Source organism: Rhea americana, unplaced genomic scaffold (genome assembly GCF_003343005.1).
Source record: "Rhea americana isolate MKP2758 unplaced genomic scaffold, rheAme1 scaffold_196, whole genome shotgun sequence".
Lineage (NCBI taxonomy): Eukaryota > Metazoa > Chordata > Aves > Rheiformes > Rheidae > Rhea > Rhea americana.
Window position 1 is genome coordinate 794,858 of NW_028186105.1, and position 15,838 is coordinate 810,695.

At 50.9% G+C, this 15,838-nt stretch overlaps 1 protein-coding gene across 2 annotated transcripts in view; it reads left to right on the plus strand.

Moving 5' to 3' along the window:
- Positions 1-15,838, plus strand: part of CNTFR (ciliary neurotrophic factor receptor) — a 187,289-nt gene that overhangs the window by 13,380 nt on the left and 158,071 nt on the right. For both annotated transcript variants that reach the window (XM_085303033.1, XM_085303028.1), the window contains exon 2: positions 12,042-12,153. The gene's annotated coding sequence lies outside the window, so the exon portion shown is untranslated. The remainder of the gene's footprint in view (positions 1-12,041; positions 12,154-15,838) is intronic.

A 15,838-nucleotide genomic window follows, 5' to 3' on the forward strand; every position in this document is an offset into this window, starting at 1 on the left:
GATTTGCGCTTGGATCTGACTGTCAGCCGGGGGAGGCTGTTGGAAACCTCCGGTTCTCACAGTGGTTGGTGGCAGGAGAGGGCTGAGAGACGGGAAGTATTAAGCAATCCCAGAGCTGGACTGCCTAGCTCGAGCTGGAAGCAGTGTGCCTGTGTCAACACCAGCTTTCCTGGGGAGCTTGGACCGCTTGTAGTACAATGTCAGGTTAGTTGGTGCTGCTCTCCGGAGCCTCCTGGMCCTGGCTCGAGGAGGCCTGTGGAGCCGGGCTGCTGCTGTGGGGGCTGCCTGTCCTTGGCTCTTCCCTGGGCTCTGCCGGAGAGAAGCAGTCCTGAGCGTGGCCTGAAGTGCTTGGGTGTCCTGCTGCATCCAGCACCTTCGTTCTCTGTTGATGCCCCAGCTGCGGCTCCCTTGGCCCCCCTCAGCGTGACGGGATGATTTGCTGTGTAGCCATCTCTGCGGTCTCAGTGTGTGGGGCACAGCTCTGCTCTCCTTTCCACTGAAGCTAATAGAGCATATTATCAATTAGTGACTTATTTTGTAATTAAGAATTTGCCTTCCTCTTTTTGGAAAGGCTCGTGGAAGGGGCTGACATAGGGCGGCTCATGATCTGTGATGTGCTGCAATCAACTGCTGATGAGCTGGTGCCAGCACCTCCCGACTGCTGCCTGGGGTCCCTGTGCAGGAGGTGGGTGCTGAGTCCTTCCAGTCTGTTTCTCTGATATCTCCCCTCTGGGGTGTGGGGCCAGTCCCCCCAGCACTCCTGGGAAAGCACAGGTGAGCTTGTCTGCTTCACCTCTGTTTTGGGAGAGGAGCTCCTACAAAGCACTGTGCTCACAGAACGTGTACTGTGTCCTCCAGCAGTGGCCGAACCTTGTGCACATCTGGCTGTGCAGCCTGCAGGATTTGGCCACCAGAAGCAGGTACTGGGAGTCCTTGCATTGATAGTTCCTATTGCATAAGGTTCCCTGTCTGGAGCAGTGCTCTTTTCCCTGCTTGAAACAAGGGTATGGTTATTATAAGGAGGCTCTGCCTACGTGTGTTCAGCTGGTCTACAGGAGAGGAGGGGGGATTTGTGGCATGTGTGGGCATGTTGGACAACTCTGACCCTTGGACAACAGACCAAGGATTTCAGATATGATGTTGTGTTATGGTGGGCAGAGTCTTCAGCTGCCTCTGGAATATCCCTCACCCACTGGGAAGCTCAGGGCAGTGGTGTCTTGGTCTGTTAGTCCCCCTGTCAGTGGCCAGCCCCATCGCCTCTGCCCTAGCACGCAGCAGATCCAGCCCAGTTATGCTGAAGGCTGCAGCAAACTTTCATTTTTCTCTCTCTTCAGTTTATGGGCGCAGGCTGTCTGACACTGCTCTTGTGCTAGCTGGGGCCTGGGGGTGTTAACATGATGCGTGCTGGCTGCTTGGAGCACACTGCGATTTGGGAGTGGGTTTGGAGGCTGGCTGGAGCACAGGGAGCCAGTCCTGGCAGGTGATGCAGGCCATCCTGGAGCTGAACCTGGGACCCGTATGCCTAATGTTTTTCTTCCTTTGCACCCAGAAGTGCTGGCTGATCCCCTGCTATACTCACCCTGGGGAAAATCTTGCTTTAATTTATGGCAGGGATCCTTTGCTGGGGGGGCTTTGGGCTTTGCCTGATGTACTCTGAGATGGGCAAGTGAAGCAGTCTAGGTGCTTCTCCTTTCGTGCCTCAATGCCGCTGTAAGAGGCAGCGCAGCAATCAGGCTCCCTGTGCGTGGCAGGCGGCYGTGGGCACCACGAGGGGCTGGCAGGGCCTCGCTTCCCTCTGTGCGCAGGAACAGCTCCAGCACCACAGGCTGTGCACTGGACGGGGCTACGTCCTGGAGCAGTGGGCCTACTTGGCAACTTCTTTCTGCAGCTCCAACTTATGTTATCTTCTTTCCAGCTCTCGGTGGGTTTCCTTTCCCCTTTCCATCTGGCTTACTGCTTTTTTTCCAGGCTGCAGTGTGACAGCACCAGTTTGCGGCGGTGTCTGCAGACTCCAGGCTCCAAGTGCTTTTTGCATAGGGAGCAACGGTCTCTGTACTGAGGAAATTGCAGTTGCCCTGCCAAGGATGGCAGCGAGTGAGGAGAGGAAGGCAGCCCATGGAGATGCAACTGGCCCAGGGCCGCATGTTAAGGGTGGCCTCAGGCTTCCCGATTTCCCCATGTGTATCTTAACTACTAGCTATGTTGCCTCTCAAAGTAGCCTTCCAGCTGAAAGAGGTGTGTTGTCCTGCAAGGAGGCTCGTGATGYGATGATCGTCACGCTTTCTTACTCTCTGTTCTGTGCTCTCTGTTTTCTAGTGTCTGTTCTGTGTGAATGTAAGGAAGGTTCCACCTGAACGTGAGGAGGAATTTCCTTACTGTGAGAGTGACCCAGCACTGGAGCAGGTTGCCCAGAGAGGTTGTGGAGTCTCCTTCTCTGGAGATACTCAAAACCCACCTGGACACAACCCTGTCTAACRTGCTCAAGCAGGTCACCTAGAGCAGGGAGGCTGGACTAGATGATCTCTAGAGGTCCCTTCCAACCTCAGCCATTTTGCGATTCTGTTACTCCTGCCCCTACCTGTACCTCCTTCCCTCCTCCACCCTGCATGGTCTGTCACTCACTTTTCTCAGTGCATGTGCTAGCCACTGTAGCATGGATAAGAGCTGCACGCCTTTTTCTCCAGCCTTTTTGCCTGAACAACCAGTTGCTGCTTCATTTTCTGTGAAAACTGYAAGCAGAATGAATATAATGTGTTCAGGGTGCAATGCATTTCAAGGTTTCACCTTGCAGAGGAGAAACATGATACAGAAAGTACTAAATGKATTTGTGCAATATGGCAATGATTGCAGAGTGGGGGGAAAATGCCAGCATTGGGGGACCCTGTGTGTGTCTCAGGCTGCATGGGACACCCCAATGCCTGAGGGATAGCTGGCCTCACGTCACTCCAGCCATGTCTTCCTAGTGTGAGAGCAATGCAGCTAGGTTAAGGTGTTTTTTTTATTATTATTATTATTTCTTTCTATTTCAAGACTTCTCAGAGTTCAACTGTCCAGGCTGAGCATTCCCTTAACATTTGATGCCCTTTTCGCAAGGGTAAAGGTTTTGCATTTGAGTTGTTGACATTTGTTTGCTTTCCAGTTGGTCTCCTGTCTAGAAAGGTCTGTAAGTGGGGGCAGAAGCTGAGTTAGTTCCTGCTGGAAGGTAGGCACACTTGACTTGGTGTGCTGGATTCTTGCAGAAATCCCGTTTGAGGTATTTGCTCTCTATGAGTGAAGCTGTGCTGAGGGGCATAGCAGCCGCCCTGAAAGGCGGGAGAAAAAGAGAGCTAGTCTTAAAGGTGTGTGCTAGACCTGAGCCTCACTAAAAACAAGTGTAGCTATTGCACAGCTGGAGAGGGCCCTTTTCCCAAGTTTTGTTGCTCTGTGATTGAGGAAGAAATGGTCTCGGAGACGCATCTGTGGGGAAGCAAAGCCAGGCTCCAAGGGTCAGTTTGCAGCTAGACTGAGTGAAACACTTCTAACTTAAAAAGTTTTAACTCCTGCTTGCATTGGCTCCAAAAATTATCAGATGATTGGATCAAAGAGTCTTTTGATATAGTTTGTCTAGGGAGAAGGATAGTCTGGAAAAGCAGCTTGTTTGGGGGTCCTAGCAGTGCAAGTGCTGCAGAGAGGGAGATGGCAGCATTAGGTATTTGCAGGCTGTACAAACTGTCCTGTTGGTCTGGAGCTTGATTACATGAAAACTTGGCTCTTCCTGGCCCAGGTGCCAGATGTGTGAGGAATCTCCTAGGTCCTCCCAGACTTGCCACCTCCCTGGGATGGTTCCTGGGGAATGGCCATGACAGACATSGCGTAAAAGCGAGTGCAGCAGCCGTAGCTAGCGGGGAGGTTTCCTGTGGGATGGACCGGGGCAGTGCGAGGATGGAGCAGAAACATCCCAAAAAGCATCTGAAAAGAGGGCAGCTCCAGCTGCAAATCTGGAGGAGATAAAAACAGCGAGCGCTCGTAAACCCTGCTTGCTTTTAAGAAGCTGTCTGTGACTCAGTGCTCCTCTGTGCTTTGGAGACAGTGTTTGTGCAGTTCCTAACTCATCCCAGCCCCGYGGCTGGCACCGAGGCCCCAAATGCTCTTTTATCATGCCTCGCGGCAACATCAGCCTGGCTTTGACAAGCGGAGGATGATCGCTCCGTGCTTGTGTCGGCGGCCGGGCTCTCCCTCGCCTCCCTGGAGGGGCGAGGAGCCGGGGCCAGGCTGCGGCCGCAGCTCCGTCCGGCCCGGGAGCTGCTCGGCGCGGATGTGCCGTGCCGGTTTCGCCAGCCGCCAGGGCTGTGCTACCCGGCGGAGGGGCTGGTGCCGGCGGGGAGCTGGCTGCGGGCTGCACAGAGTTAAGCAGGCATTGACAGAAAACAGGAAGAGGACAAAAGCAAGCCTGCTGTAATTATGTAGCATTTATTATTAATACGCTGGAATTGCTGGAAGCAGCCTCTGTAATGTGAATACTGATACAGAGGTTCAGAAGACAATTTAGCTCTCATCTGTCTGTTTATTAGCTCCCTCAGCTCTGGCAGGCAGTGAACTAAAGCCTCATTTGCTCCTGCCTTGTTGCACCCCCTCCTCCTCCTCTCCCCTAAACTCTTTGCTGTTTCCATAAAGGAACCTGCTCTTTGCTCGTCCTCCCACCGGGCGCCGCAGCCGATGCGCAGCATGATCTGAGACAGCAAAGCCCCGGCAGCGGGAGAGTTTAATCCTTGACCTGAGCATGTCTGTTCACCTGATGGGGCCCGCGGAGTGATGCTGGGCTCTGTGGAGCAGTTGCCTTTCCTAAAACAGAGTAATACCTGCAGCTTGTGCTTGCAGGAGATGTCCTAGCTCCTGGGGTTCAGAGCTGCTCAGTCCTCTGGGCTTGGCTTTAGGAAGGCCACGTTACATGGGCTGATGCTGCCTCGGCTTCTCCCCGACTTGCTGGATGGAAAAGAGATGGCAATGAGGGGAGAGCRCAGGGGAGCTGTATGTTGCTTTAGGAAAACATGCAGAAGCTGGTTATGAACTAATTAAAGGCTGCTGGGGTGGGGAGAGCGAGGGGAAGTCAAATTGGCTGTCAGGAGGTGCAACAGGTTTCCTTTTTCTTCTGTGACATGGTAGCATCTGTCATTCTAGCTTCTGCCCAAGTTTGAGCTTCAGCCTGGAGGGGGTTTACATATCCCAGGCATAGAGAACATCCATTCTCCTTATGTATTATACAGTAGTTTAAAGAGGATTAAGACAATAGCTAATCTAAATGACGAATGATGTAGATTGCTCAGACTCTAAGCCACCAGGGTTTTCCTTGCTCGCAGATTAGTCGGCTCGCTAGCTAAATATTGGGACAAACAGTATAAATCCAYGTGGATAAGTCTTTCTGGATTGAATAGGATAGAAGGATTTTGWAATGGATTTTGACACCATTCTGTGTTTCTCCACGGTATCTGTGGCTGTGTCGCTGCCACGATTGATGGTGAAGGGAGCTTGACAGCTGCTGATCCGCAGCACAGATGCCAGGGTGGCCGAGGAAATAAAGCATCCAGAGCCTCCGGTCGATGCCGTGATTGGATACGAATGGTGCCTGGAGAGTGAAGTGATCAATGCAGCTTGCATCCCTGCCACCGGGATCCATCTATTACCTTCTTTAGCCTGGAAGAGTCTGGCCCAGACTTGGGGACTGCAGTAAGGGGAGACTGGGCCTGCCCGTAGTTAGTAACCTGGGATTTTCCTTGTGTGAACGGACCGGCACGACTGGTCCAGATTCATCATCCCTCCTGTCCTCAGCCCTGGGAAGCCAGCCTGGGAACCTAGCGTTGGAGCAGGGATCATGGCCTGTACAAGGAGGAGGCTTGYCTGAGCGTGGGACTGATAACAGCTTTTTCTGCTGCTCTGAAGCAGAAGGGTTTAAATCTCTTATTCATCTTCGGAGTCTGTCAGAACTGTGTCATATTTTTGACAAGCAAAAATGTCATTTGCTTCAATTTAATGAAAAATGTTTGTTTTTTTTTTTTTCCCTGCAGAAACTAAGAATTGTAGTTTCAATTGCAAATCTAAAAGCTCCTCAGGAGAAGAAAAAAACAATTTTAAATAGTTGTGAGAACTGGCTGTTACAAGAGACTTTTGGTTGGTGTTTTGGGTCTATGAAATGAGGGTCTGGAGAGCTTTCAATCATGTGATAGCTCCTTTTATGAAGCTTTCTGGGCACRTTATTCTAATGAAGAAATCATTGCTGCTAGACGTCATCTTAACTAAGTGTGTCTATTCCAGTCCCATGCCGTTTTAATTCTTTGCTCTTAGGAGAAGCATGGGAGCATATGACGGGGCTTGACTCAGCGCAGCTGAAGAGCTGTACTGCTGGGTGTCTTGTCTCTCCTGGYGGCCCCCTCATGTGGGAGATGTCCTGTATGTGTTTCCTCTGTGCAAAGCAAATATGCTGCAAATAAGCAATATATTCTGGTTTGGGGGCAAGGGGTGTTGCCCCCAACAACCCCATGGCRTTAAGAGCCTACTCTGTAGAACACAAGTACCAGCTGTCTTCAAAGATACGCAGGAGTATATCTGCACCTGGATATTAACTGATCTCCCAGTTGAGCAGAATTGGGTTGAAATTCAGCCTGGACGATGGCTGGCCGTGGAGAAGGTCTGGAGGCTACAGCTGGTACTGTGAACTGAAGTCCCCACACTGACTTAGTAATGTGGAGTATCTTGGGCTGTAACAGTCTGGGCTGAAGCACAAGTCTACTTTTCCCAGGATTCTCCTCTTTGGGGACAGATCTCAATCTAATTCCTTACTGAGCATGGGAAACTACAGTGTACTTCAGTGCTTTAGTGCAAGCTGGGAAGAAGGTAGAGAGACCTTGAGACTTCTCACCACCCTTGTTCCCYAGCTGAGGGTTCTTCTGACTTCATCCTGAGTCAGAAGCAGCTTGTTTAGCAGCTCAGTCTCCTGCTGCCTCGGTGGGCTGGGGCTGATGCCCCTTGGGATCTGTCAGGAGGCTGGCTGAGTCATGTGGTAACATAGGTCTCAGAGATGCAAGCGAGGTCAGATGTTTGCTCAGAAATGAGATTGGAGATGATGCCACCATTGCTGACAAATGGCCTGTCATTACTCTCTGACTCATGGAATGAAGAAGGTAGTGATGGAAGAAACCTGTGAGGTCACTCGGAGCCTCTGTCCCTGGGGAGCCTCGCCTGTGCTGTGACTACGGTGTGTCTGTCACCACAGACTGTGGGTCTCTTCCCACAAGACTGTCCTGTGCCCATCTGTATAGGTTGGGTGCATGTTCAGCTGGTGGGAGTGCTGGTCCAGGGCAGCCTAAGCTCTTGCACATGGCCAAATTCAGTATCTCCTTCCTGCCGGGATGGTGTGCCCTTAACAGGTTTGGAGCCTATGGCATGTTATCACAAGACAGTCTGCATCTGTCCTGAGACGAGTTGTTCTGTGCTTTCTGCTCCAAARCCTCATCTGAGAGTCATCCCCGTGGTCCAAAACACTTGAGCCCTGCAGTCCATATTGCTGTGATTGAAYCCCACTGGTTACAAGCACAAAGAGAAATAAAAGGCTGAATTCTTGAGTGTGCCATAGTTCCAATTTAGCGGTGATAGGAGCAAGACGAAGTCTGGAGCAGAAGCTTGTGTTTTTGGTGTGTTGCAATACCACTGTGATACACAAGGTGCTGTACTGCTGGGAGATGTGGTCAGGAGCTGGGCAAGCCCTGCTTCCAAAAATCACACCTTTGACACTAGTCTCAGCTGAGCGCTCCATGGTGCCTGAACATTGCTTGGAGCCAACTTGCTCAGCTCTGTCCCGTGCATGTTTCTGCTCTCTTRCTTTGAGTCTCTTCTCTTTCTTTTTGAAGAGATGAGCTCTTTCCTCAGCCACAAAAGGCTCCTCGGAGGTCTCTGGGACCTCCTGCAGTCACAAGTGCTCGTGGGGACACCGTGTGTTTGCAAGCTGTGCCGGGAAAGGCTGAATTTCAGGGTCTGCTGGTGGCACAACAAGGGTGAGCTTTGTGCCTGGGTGAAGGAGAACAGGTGACTTTCTCCTTCTGGCTGTTCAGGGCTTTTATCCCAATATCCCATGGGAATGAGATGCGGGGCTGGAGGAGGCAGCAAGCTTTGGGATGGGGTTTCTGGCAGCTGTGCAATGACCCTGGAAAGGCAGAGGACAAGAGTGCCCCACTGCGGCGAGGGCTGCCGTGAGCCAAGGTCCTCCGGGATCCTTCCCACCCTTCCTTGCCTTTGCCACTGAGCTACCATTCATTTTTCACTCTTTTTCTTTTCTCCTCTCTTAACTGGAAGAAGTCCTAAATAAAGTTGCTGTCACTTTTATTTATGGGTGTGGAGGAAGAGACGGACAAAAAGCCTGTGTGCTCCTGACAGCTACAAAGGAGACGGCAGTTTTTCTTTGCTGGCGATCAATGCAGGCGCAGGCGAGCACCCTGCTCGGGCAGTCTGGGCGAGCGCGCTTGGCACCTCTGCCTGAGCGCCCGGGGCGGGGGGGGAGTTTGGGGAGGTCGGGTGGGAACCGGGGTGGGGGGGGGCTCTGCTTCCTGGCGCTCGGCTGCGGAGGTCTCTGCAGAGCAGGCTCTTCCAAAAACGCAGAGCACCTGTCCTCTAAAAAAAAAACCAAGACCCCCCCCGCCTCCCCAAATCATAGATGCATGAACTGACTGCCTTAAAAAATCCATTGCAGGCTTCTTGTCTCCACATTGATTGGTTTCAGTGAGGTCAACTTTTTTTTTTAATAACTTCTGGACTTCGGCAGGGAAAACTATTTCCTTCAGGAAATAATATAATTAAGGTTGCCTGACACTTCTGATTATAAGACCCTGTCTTCAGTTGCTTGAAACTATGCCAGCCTTTAACCATTTGGACTGAAGCTTTGCATGTCTCTGCCTCCGGCTGAATTTTTTTGGAAAATTTCAGCAGAAAGGGTTTTAAGCCGCTCTCAGAATGCGGTTTGGGGGAGAAAAAGGCATTATTTTCTCCCTGGCTTGAAAAAAGAAACTCTCACAGTTGTTTTGCTGAAGAAAATCTGGTACCTCTGTGCTGCAAGACCAGGGTCTGATAGTTGTCAGCAGTGTTTTTGGCCAGGTGTTGGGGATCTGCYCGTTGCTGACGCCACGAAAATCCACCCAGCCTGTGCCAAGCTACAAGCCTCTAAAAACCACTGCTGTGTGGGTGTATTTTATATAGTGTGTGCGTTGAGGTGCCGGTCTCGGTTCAAGTCTTCAAGAGCTGAACTGAGTTTTGCTCCCAGAGCAGGAACTGTGCTTCTTTAAGCCTCTCTGAGGATGAAACCTCCTCTCCAGCTCTTACGAGGCTTGGCTTGCCACTAGGAAAACATGGGCCTTGGCGTGTTTTGCTGTTGATACAAGTAAAACTCATCAATCCCTTATTGAGGTATCCCTGATTTATGCTGTCACAAGGGGAAAAGATTTTTTTGGCAAATGCTCTAGGCTGATTTTTTTTCTTTCACAAGAAATGGCTCAGTAATGCATTAGCTTTTGCTGTAGTGTACAGATGCCCCACGCAGGTTGGAAGCTGCCCAGCCTGTGGCAAGGGGTGTCCATGTAGGGCCATGTTAATCTCAGGGATGGGGAATCATGTGCTATCGTGTCCCAGCAGCTCTGATAGTGGGAGCTATCAGAGCTGCCTGTTATCTTTTGGGGGCATTTGTGCATGTTCTCATGTCACTTCAAGGATTAGCAGTGCAGGGACACTTGGGTGCTTGTGACCATGCTATAGTAGATTCATGCTTTGCACAATCCCAGCGGGATCCTGGCTAAATGTCTTCCAATAGCCTTGTTTGGGTCCTGGCGGACCATAACCTCGCTGCAAAGTGAGCCACGGCACGTGGTAGGTGCTGGTCTTCCTTCAGGATGTTGCAGGAGTGGGAGGACCTGTTTAAATACCTAGTGCTTCTGCATTATAACAGTTGCAGGTACCTCATAACTCATCCTCCTGCTAAGGAAATCGTCAACATAATAGCCAGCAAATAGCTCTGCAGTGAGCCTGCACTAGTTAAGGTTTGGATTGTTCCCTGTTTTTGGTGTAGTCCGGCCTGCATATCTCTACCACCTGTGTGGCTGGTTTGTAGCTCGTGCTCTGAGCCAGGCTCTTCTGTGGGAGACCTACTCTGGGCATGCTGAACATCTCCAAACCCTGAACTTGACCCTGACATGGAGTTTCTGCACAGGTTCTTAAAGGGCAGATCCAACTCCCATGGGAAAGGCTAGCCTCACAGATCCTGTAGTGGGGTGATTTGTCCTGTTGAGATGGGCTGAAGGGTTGTGGAGAGGTGAAAGGGGACATTGATCTCTTGGTGTGAGCAGGTCTCTAGGGATCTCTCTCCGTGAGGACTTGGTCTGCTGTCCCCCACATAACACCCTAGTCCTTCCTTGCCCCATGAGAGCTGCATCTTTACCCCTTGACCAGAGGGTGCTGGAGAAGCATCACTGGAGAGTGCTCAGCATTAAGGTCCCGTCACCGTTGTTCCCTTGCCTGCAGGAGAGGGAACCCAGGTGGGGATGAACCAGCCTTGCCGTTTGCTTCCAACCTGACCTTGTCAGATGAGTTTCATCTGCAATTTACAGCATTTTTAAGGAAAGCATTGACTTTGCAGAGCGAGATGGGAGGCTTGGTGGGGAGGAGCCCCCTCTTTTCTTCCTTGACAGTCGCTTGCCAGCTCTGGGATGCTTGGCAGAGCATGTTTTGAGGGATGGGGCATTGCCTATGTTCGGCTCGGGGCAGCTGGAGTTAGGCTTTTCAGTGGCTGACACCTGACAAGCGTGATAAATTGCAGCACGCCACGCACTGCCRGCGTGACAAACGGTCCGTTTCCCTCCTTTTAAGCTCTGGGAAACTTTTTAATTATTTCACGGCGCTTTGCAAATGAGAGCTTCTCAATCACGCGCCCAGTGGAGTTTGCCTTATTTATTTATATTTTGTAGGTCTTTAGGGGTGGGCTGGAGGGTTGTAGTTCTGCTTTCTTTAGCTTCTCCCCACTGCCTGGTCTGGGCTTTGGATGAGGTCCCACGGAGGGTGTTGGCGGAGCTTGTAGGTTGGGTACTAATTAAAGAGCACTGTGCTCCGGGCTTGGAAGTCGCTGTCGCTGTTGGGAAAGTGTCTCCGCAGCAGCGACACTGAGACTTTCCTCTTGCGAGGGGAGTTTGGCTCCTTCTCTCTGTTAATAATGCAGAACCACGAGACTTTGAAAGCATTTAAGAACTGCGTGCGCGTGTGAGGGAACAGCCCAAGCCACAAGAGCTGGGTAATGAGCACAAATCTTCTGATATGACTGATGATTTGTCTAACTSGAAAAGCATATTTGTTGCTCTAGGCGAAGGCACTGGTGCTGACAGTAATGCCATGGGCTCCACTGCGCCTGGTTGCGTGTCGGATGCAGCACAAGTCCTTGGTGTCCGTGCTGCAGAGGCGCACACGMACGCTTTCCTCCTCGTGCTCCTCGGTCCAGCAGAGCTGGCCTCTCTGTGTGTGATTTTAACACATGTGTGAGGCTTTGCAGGATTAAGGCTTAGCCAGTGCAAGACCTTGTGGGCAAACGCCTTGGTGCTGGGTTGAATTCTTGCAGTTACTGCACTGTTTCAGCTAGGGAGTGTTGTTGTCCAACTTCAAAGAAGGTCAGAAATGCTCTAAACTGCTGTTCCTGTTTTGTTTTTTCKTTCCCCCCTCCTTTTTCTTATTTGTAAATCAAAATAATTAAGTGAATACGTGCTTTGGGGCTGGACCGTGACGCTCATGCAGGAGGGCTTTTCATGCGGACTAGCTGCATGTTGACGCTAGTTACCCCCAGCTGTCAGGGCTGTAAAACAGAGATGATCTCCTTCCTTCAGTTGTTTTTTAAAAATGAAGCAAATATAGAGCTTCACCTGATAACCTGACAGGTTGTTCTTTTTCTTTTTTCTTTCTTTCTTTCTTTTCTTTCTTTTTTTTTTTTTTTTTGTTAAATTTTTTTTTTTGGAATTTTTTTTTTTCTTTTTTTTTTTTTGTTAAAGAAAATTGCAGTTCTGAGCAGCAAGGGTTGGTGGCTCAACAAGCAGCAAGGAGAATCCCACAGAGTTTGATGAGAAATTGGGGACGCCCCAAGGACTCTGGACTTGTGGAGAGGTAAGAGGTGGATTAAAATGCTTATTTGGTTTGTTCTTGGTCCATGTGCTTTGGAGCTGAGAGCCCAGGCAGGTGGGATGTGTGTGCTGCAGAGTCCTTGAGCTTGCTGCAGTCAGCCTGGCCTCAGTCCCCAGCACTGCCCAGCTATGGTGGTGCTGCAGCGAATGCATCTTTTGCCTAGGGCAGAGTTTGTTGTAATTAAAATGCAGCACTGCATGCACATGGCAAGATACTGCTCCTTGCTTTGGTGTCTCAGTTCCCCTAAGGAGGATGCAAACTGCCTAATGTGTGACCTTATGCCATTGGGAAGCGAGTGCTGTGGTCAGAGGAGTTGTCTCATTTCTGGAACTGGTTGTGGACGTGCTTTGTATGGGGCTAGGATGCTGCAGCTTTGCCTCTGGAGGTGTTTGGGGTCATCCTCTCCACTGCTGGAGGTGCCAGTGAGCAGGGCTGCCCAGTCTGGGGATGCTGGCAGCCGCAGCCTTGCTGGGGTCTGGGGCAGCTGGTGCTCTGTGGTGCTGTGCTTGGAAAATGAAGCTGATGAATTAAAATGTAGCAACTGCCTAAATACCAGAGAGGAGGCAGTCTGAAATGGAAATTGTTGTTTTGCCTAACGTAGCCTCCCACTTAGCTAGAATTGCAAGGTTTTAATTGCACTGCTCTTGGAAAAGGCAACACTGAAGAGCGGAAACTGTTCGCCAAAATGTCAGAAAGTATCATGAAATCACAGCTTGYGCTGATGGGGTCTCTTCCCTCCAGAGCTCTGCTGCGCTCTCCCCTGTGCATGTTTCCCAGGGGTGTTTTGCAGCCCTGTTCATCCTGTAGCAGCCAAGTTCTCGTCCTCTGAGGCACTGGCAAGGGCAGAAGTGGGCACTACAGAAGTTGTTTGGTGTTTATTCCGGTGCTGATGCCACAGGAGCTTGGCCCTGCACGTGCCAGCTAGGCTCCCTGCAGTTTTGAGCTGCTTCCCACTGCCTCCATTTTCCAGCTGCCCGGCCAGTTCCTCTCCCGTCCGTGGTGCGGACCAGCCTGCTGCTACGATTCCTCGCTCCTCTGCAAGTAGAGAGCGGCTCTGGGAGGGTATGTCACTAATAATACCAATTACCATTACACACTGGCTACAAGGTACGCTGGCAGTAATGGGATCCGAGGGGATGAAATGAAAGCGATATAATATGCTGAGATAAATTAGCGTTGTAAAATTAGCCATGGGTCTAGCCAGGGAGCTGACAAATGTGTCGCAGCTTCGTTACAAGCTCTGAGCTCCGCCGAATTGGATTTAGTGGCCCAGAGCAAAGCAGACGGGACCGAGGGGAAAAGAGTTTATTAGGGGTCTCCTTACACACGTGCTGATGGTTAATGCTGCTTGTTTCCCTCCTTGGCGTTGCTGAATGATATGTCCCCTGGCGCTCGCTCCTACACAGCAGCGGAGGAATAAAAGCCCAGCGCCGCTCACGTGCTGTCGGAAAAGCCCGAGCCTGGCAGAGAGATGAGTAGGGAGACGGAGCAGCAGCTCTGCCTGTGTTTTGGACCTTCGAGAGGGCAGAGGGCTGGTCTCTGCCTCCCACCCTCGGTGCAGCTCGACCTCCTTGCCCGCGGGCTGGGCTCCGTTTGGGGCACGAGGATTGCACGAGCCGGGCTGGCCAAAAGAGGGATTTGCCCCTGATAACGGGTGCGCGACCCCTTTTCAGTCCAAAGGCACCTGTTATCCCGCCCGCGCTGGGGCGGCGGGCGGAAGCAGGGAGAGGAGACGCTTTCTGTGCCRTCGGAAATGGATGTGGCCAGTTCCCGTGGAATCAGCTTCCTGGGGGCTAATTAGAGAGAGAGATGGGCTCAGCTGGAGGGAGGTGCACGATCCCCCCTTCTCTGCCAGCGAGGGATGAATGGCCAGCAAGAGCCTTTGACAGATTAGTAAATGCAGGCTRATTGCATGCTTAATGGCTAGCAGGTTATGCAGGATCTGGGGAGAGGCAGGCATGAGCTAGGTCTGGCTTAATAAAGCATGGCATGTAGCTCATTTTAGGGGGRRRAAAAAAAGAAAAAATGTGTGTGTGCATGTGTGGAAAGTCTGACCATGCTAAGCCATACCCTGCTTTGGGGCTTGGGAAGGGAACAAGGCTCAGCGGGCAGAGGGCTTGTGAGGGGTCCGCTGCTGGAGCAAGCAGGGCACGAGATGCAGCTGAGAGGCTCTCAGGATGTACCAGCCCCGGGGCAAGCCGCCCTGGCACAGCTAAAGGGGCCGTGAACTGCAGCAGGATAGAGGGAGCTGCTAGTGCTGACTTTGCTTTTGGAAAATTAGTAATGTGGGACCCCAGCAGGGAAGAGGAGGAAAATGAGGTAGTGGGTGGAGGGCTAGTAGCAGCGTAAATAGAAATGCAACTTCTTGTGTTCTTGTGCAGCAATGATATATCTTGTTTTTATTGACTTTTTTTAAACCTCTAAAATACATTGTAGATTGATCTACAAATCTGCAAAAAGCACCTTTTTTTTTTAAAGTCTAAAGCAATTTTCTGCCTGCTTCTTGTGGTTGGCTCTGAAGAGACACATGTTCTCTTGTCCTCTTTGAGCTTGGCATGCTGCCATGGTAGTAGGAAGTTTAGTAATACTCGAGCTGGATCGATTCAAGACCATTATCTGTGCTGCCTGGGACTCAGCAGAGGGGGAAAAATGCTCTCCCAAACGCATCAAAGCCCTGCTCTAAGGACACATAGTTGAGCTCTATTTATAGATGGTCAGATGTCTTGCCAAAGCCCTGCTGCTGTCACTTGGTTATGCAATTTTTTGCGTGTCTAGCAGTGTTTGAGTCAGAAGGAGAATCAGTTTTACCTTTCAGCTTAGAGGTGTTCACTCCAGAAACAGCCCACAGCAATACTGCTTCTGGGTGTCTGTTGCTCTTGGGCTTTGTCCTTCCTCCAGAGTAGGGATCTGTGTAAATAGGTGGGAAGAATGAAGTGGATGAGGTATATTGTAGATGCTCAGGAAATCAGTGGCCGAGGTCTGAATACTAATCTCTCATTCCTGTTCTTGAATCTTCATAGACGTAGATCTTCACAAGAGTGCTGGTGGGAAGGGACCTTGCAGGTCTGTAGTTTGGAGCAGGAGTATCACCACTATTTTGAGTTAGTGTGGCTGTTTAGCTGAATATGGTCAGTTCAAGGATGGATATCCTCCACCTTTTGAGGTACCTGGCTGTGTCACCCTCCTGGGAAAGAGGTTTTCCTACCGTTCACTCTAAACCTAAACATCCCACGCTGCAATCTGTAGCCATTGCCTTATTACTTCTTTTAAGAGTTGACTCTTTTATCTCCCCTTCGGATAGCTGCAGGCCGTGATTAGATCTCCTTAGCCCCATCTTTGTGGAACCAGACAAATCCAGCATCCTCCGCCTCTCCTCACAGGACACTTGCCTCAGGACCCTGACCTTTTTTGTTGCGCTCCCCTGGACCCTGTTAAGCTTGTCCGCATCTTTCTTGAACTGAGTGCCTGTAGGTGGACACGGTAGCTTCATTAGCAGATATTAGCTTCTCTTAACCAGGACGTTGTGTGCTTTATTTGTAGCAGGAAAGCACTACTGTCTCCTGGTCAATGCTCACAGTAACTTCCAGGTCTTTTCCAGCAGTGCTGCTGCTCCACAATTGGCTCCCAGCCTAGATCAGTGCCTGAGGTTATTCCACCCAAGTGCTGA